This window comes from Lutjanus erythropterus, chromosome 2, assembly GCF_056507025.1.
Source record: "Lutjanus erythropterus isolate fLutEry1 chromosome 2, fLutEry1.hap2, whole genome shotgun sequence".
Taxonomy (NCBI): Eukaryota; Metazoa; Chordata; class Actinopteri; order Lutjaniformes; family Lutjanidae; genus Lutjanus; species Lutjanus erythropterus.
In genome coordinates this window covers 45,573,879-45,579,396 of record NC_139318.1, presented here as the reverse complement: position 1 = coordinate 45,579,396, position 5,518 = coordinate 45,573,879, and the positions used below count along the sequence as shown (strand labels likewise).

The window sequence follows — 5,518 nt, the reverse complement described above, 5'->3', positions numbered from 1 at the left end:
GTTAAAGAGGAAATTAATCTGCAAAGGTTTTGATCATTCCCACTGGTTCCAGCGTCAAAAATGTGATGAGCTGCTGCTTTTCTTGGTTTTAAATGACAGTAAATTGAATATCTTTGGATTCTGAGATGAAATTTACAAGTTTTTTTTACATACAGCATGTCACATTAGACTCTGGGAAGCTCTGATCAGCATTTCCTTTTTTTTCTCCAACATTTTATAGACAAAACAATGAACTCATTGTTTTGAGCTCAAATAATCTGTACTGAGAATAATCCTGAATTATAGCCGCAGGTGTTTCTTAAGTCTGCAACAAGAAGGTTTTCCTGAAAAACATAAAACATTTAGCTTTAAATTTTCTGTGCTGTGGTATGATAACAGTTATTTGATCAAGAGCTCTGATTGGACTGTTGTAAAGGAATTTACTTTGTTTCTGTGGCTCATCTTCATCCGGGTTATAAAGCAACAAGTTTTCACTGATTTCTGAACATTTTTGTACGTTTATGGTGCTGAAGTGCAATGAAATGAAATGAGGTGAAATAATGACTTTTTTTTAGTGAGGGGAAACTGAGACGTTTCACTGATTTCTACAAAACATCAAGTTTGAAAAATGAGAGGTGCTGCTGGTGGTTTAAAATAGAGCCGAGTGAGTGAGTGTGTGTGAGTGTGTGTGAGAGTGTGTGAGAGGTAGAGTAATGCTGTGGGTTCACACTGGTTGACTGGAGGTGATGCTCTGTGCAGGCGGTCAAAAGCAGCATTCAGACAGAGAGACGGATCAGTGAGCAGCAGAGAGACAGACAGACTAGGAGGAAGACAGTAATAATACAACACAGACAAAATCAGTGCAGACAAAGTTTAACAAAGATACTTAGATTTGTCTAATACACGTCGGACAGTTTCACAGAAGACAGACTTATAAAGAAAGTAGACAAGCTGCCCCCAGACTAACTCAGACCTATGACCACATTTCCATACAAATTTATTGCAAATTTTACATAATTTTCCAGAAAATCAGTAGAGAATATTAATTAATTAGGTGCTGGTTCATTAACAGTGGAGTTAATCCTTCAGTCAGGTAACCACTGAAGAAAAGAGCACAGAGATGAGATGTAAGGAAGAGATCCAGTCAAAACTCAAACGATGGACAACATGATGGAAACACAACATTTGTGTTAGTTTCATGTGTTAATGTGAGGAAGGTTACGGGCTCCTCGTCACCCCACACACGTCTGATTTGAAGTTTAAGTCACACGTTTGATAGACGTCATCATTTATTCACTAACAGTCTGCGTCCACATTTTTCTGACTACCGGCGTCTTTTTCCAGTTGTTCCCATTGAGGAGAGAACGTCTGCAGAAGCATGAACATCCTAAATACAACTGACACAAACTCCGAATGCTTCTAGGTGAAGAAACCACAGCATCTCAATGTTAATAATGATACCAGAATCAGAAATGCCTCTGATAGCCTGGAGGAGATCATGTGATGGGTTGTGTGTGACAAACAGGGCTGGAGCTCGTCTGCAGTTAATCACACACACACATACACACACACACACACACACACACACACACACACACACACACACACACACACACACACACACACACACACCTAACAGCCTAAAATTGTTGTGCACATTTATGACTTCAGGTGATTCATGATTTTTGAAAAACCCTTTAAAACCTTTACAAAGCTTGTACTGACTGCTGACTCCTCACCAAGGGCCACAAGTCATCAACTGCTAGGCTAAAAAAAAACTTCCCTACTTGCAGTGTTGGGGAGTAACTTGTAACTAAGTACTTACTAAGTAAAATAAATGTAATCTGTTACAGTTACTGAGAATGGTGTCAGGTCAGTACTCAGTATCAGCCTGTACACAAAGTTCAGATTTGGAATCTGAATCAGAAAGGAAAAAATGGCATCAGACCATCTGTAGTTGTTCAGTCATCCATGTTTTTTAGTTTGGAAAAAGTTTGAATGTACCCAGAAATCAGTGCAAATTAGTAGATCAGACAGTCATGAAGTAGACCGCAGGGTTTGTGCAGAACCAGAACCATACTGCAGGTTTTTTTTAAAAGGAAAATGTATGAGAAAACTGCATTATAATGAGGTACTGTAGTACTGCAGAGATGCTCTGGTCTACCAATCTTGTTCTTCAGATGAAAGGTAAAATGAAAATTGTGATACTAAAATGATCATTCCCACTAACTGGGAATGATCCTGGGAACAAACAAAATTTCAGTCAAGTAATAGGACTTTTTTTTACCACATGGTTCAGCCCTGGTTAGCATGATAGCATCAGAAATCTGTAAGATTGTTTATTTCTCCACACCTGTATACATACCTGTACAAAACCCTCTATTACCAAACAAACCAACAGAGGCAACACTCTCATAATGATTCCCAACATCTGTCAAATACTGATGTATTAAATTAAAAATTCATTTTAATGTAGAGTTGTATATGTTGCATTAATAATGTGTGGTTGTCACAGAATCCCACGACACAGGAGACACTAATTTAGACGTCCATCAGGGTCTGTCTTCGTGAAACTGGTCCCAGGTCGGTGTACAGTCAGACAGATACTGAAGCAGTCAAACAGTGAGACAGTCAGTCATTCAGGAAGGCAGTCAGTGAGACAGGCAGGCAGGTAGACGGTCAGTAAAACAGTCAGGCAGTCAGTGAAACTGCTAACAGTAGCAGAGTCAACATCTGGTTCCAATCTGAAGCTACTAACAAGAAGTGCTGTGTCTTCATCTCAGTGTGGACTCCAGCTGTCAGTCAAACACCCAAACCACCTACAGTACCAACCACACGCCTGTCTCACCGCCTGTCTGTCTGTCTGTCTCACTCCTCTCACCCACTCCTGTCTGTCTGTCTCATTTCACCTTTTTTGTATTTATGTTACCACAGTCTGTATGAACATATGGTCTCCATATCTGTGCGTCTGACCTGCAGAGCTGATATGTTATCATCTCAGTGTGAATCCAGCCTGTCAATCAAACCAACAGAGAAACTACTTTGTGTATGTAACTCAAACTCCTGACCCTCCTCTGTTTCTCCACATCTCACTTCTTCACCTGCTGATTTAATCTCCTGTCAACCTGAGGAGAGGCTCATTTTAATCACACTCTGAAAAACTGATTTCACATGTCAGACGTGGTCAGAAAAGAGGAAAACATGACAAATTAAGACCAAAGTTTCTATACGAAGACCTCTTAAAACAAAGTCATGCAAGCTAATTCTTTTATTTGAATACTTTTTAGTGGCCGAAATAAGAGAAATTATGCATTATAACTATTATAATAAACTTTACTTTGTCTGGCAGAAATATTTTAAAAGTACAGAATTATGTAAAAAAATTACTGGACCTGCCCTTTATCAGGAACATACTGTTGAAAAACAGTGAAACACAGGGAACCATTTACTTCTGAAGGACCTTTTTTTGAAGACAAATTTCAAAATGTATTGATCCTGCCACAATCCTGTCAGTTGAAAAAGTCTCATCTGTAACAATTCTTGTCCATTATTGATCAATCTGATCATTTTCTCCATTAACTGACGTCGTCAAATGTCTTCTTTTGTCCGCAACTCAAAGGTTTGCTGTCAGAGAGTAAAGAAACCAGGAAGTATTCATATTTAAAAATCTGGACTTTGTTTTCTTAAAAAAATACTCAAAATGGTTAATTGATCATCAAAAAAGTTGCTGATTAATGTAATGATCAATTAATAATCAATTAATCATTGAACCTCTACAGAAAAATACAATATGGTTCTTCATAGAACCCTCTGAAGACAAGAGGATTGTAGGTGAAATCCTTATAACATATTTTTAGTTGCCCCTGGGTCGGTTCTACATGAAACCCTTAGAATATTAAAGGGTTCTCTGTAGAACCCAAGGTTCTGGATGAACCCCTCAGAGGGTTTGAGGTGGAACTGGTACTTTAGAACTCTAGTTATACCCCTTTAGTTTGGGTTCTAGGTAGGACTGTCTGAAAGTGGAAACTTTATAAAAGGTTTTATCATGAAACAAAATAAGGTTCTCGGATAAGGACTTAATATGGTTCTCATAAGCACTTTTATTTACACGTGTACTTTAGTGGAAGAGGAAGTGAAACAGACTAACTGAAGCATAAACATAAACAACAGTGGAAACTACAGACAATCAACATTAATCATCACAACAAGACAAATACAGACGCTCTGCTCACCGAGTTTATCTGAAACACTTGAATGCACCAACACCTCTAATATATTTTATTATTTTAAGAAGTTTAGCTTTAGGTTGAGTCGTCCTGCTTCTGACAAACTGAGGCGCAGAAACCCACCAACAGGACGTCAACAACAGGGTCAAATATCTGTCACCTGTCTCCGTTCCTCAACCTCAGGGTCACGACCCCGACAGGAGGTCATGGGATGGTTATCAGGGGTCAGGAGTCAGACGAGTAATAGATCTGGTGCAGTGGCCGTTAAAAACCCGCCTGTTTGGAACGGGACGATCACTTGGCCTCTGGTGCTGCTTGCAGCTTTCTCAAGAACCGCTCGTCCAAACTTCACACTGGACACTGAGCGTCTTTGGGTCCTGAGAATTATAACCTGCCGTGACACCGTTGTGTCATCTAGCAAGGGTTGCTGGTCATTGAAAAGTTTGAGTTTCGTGAAACAAAATGCCAAACTTTTGAAGACTTTCTGATCATTATAGTCAGGACCTGATCCATACCTCCTGGCCAATCAGGACTGAGAGATGAGAAGGAAGCGAAACGACATACATGAGCTACTTCCATCACTTCTGGAAGAAACAATGTGTTTATTTATGAATGTTATTAAAACTTAAAAAAAAAAAAGTTTTAATCGCTTCTGGATGTTTACATCCAGCCCAAGTCTGCATGGCCACGCCCCCTCCTAGGCGACAACTCACAGTCTCATATAATGGGAGAGAGAGAGGAGAACACTGAAAAGCTTCTGTGTAGCAGGTTGTAAAACAAACATACAAATCCATCACAGACTCTGGTTCCCTGTTCCTCCTGGAGAGGAAAGGATCCTAACAGTGGAGCAGTGAGACTCTCTGAGCCTCCAGACAACAGTAACTGTTACTGCTGATGGAGAGCTAACGTTAGCTTGAGCCAAGGTTAAAAAAAATTCCCTCAAGAAGTTATTGAGATATCAAGTTCCAAACAATGGGATGATCCAAAAACATAATGCCTGCGGCCACGGCTGTCACCATAAAAATAATAATGAATCACAGAGGTCCTTCAGCGTGCAGTCATGAACAGGCTGATCAGTCCATGAGTATTAGAGATTAGCTGCAGACGAGATCCAGGTCTCTTCATTACTCTCTCACACACACACACACACACACACACACACACACACACACACACGTAAGCAATCACATTTCACCTGGAGGAGACGATTAAACACGTTGCTTTTTCTGAAAATGATGATGGAAGTGGCTAACAGGAAAGTCATCTCTGGTGAAAGTTGCACATGCCCAGTACTGATCAGGCAGGAGCATCAT

The 5,518-nt window shown here is 39.9% G+C and overlaps 1 protein-coding gene across 5 annotated transcripts in view; it reads left to right on the top strand.

The window, feature by feature from the left end:
• Nucleotides 1-5,518, top strand: part of matn4 (matrilin 4) — a 39,866-nt gene that overhangs the window by 586 nt on the left and 33,762 nt on the right. The window lies entirely within an intron of this gene.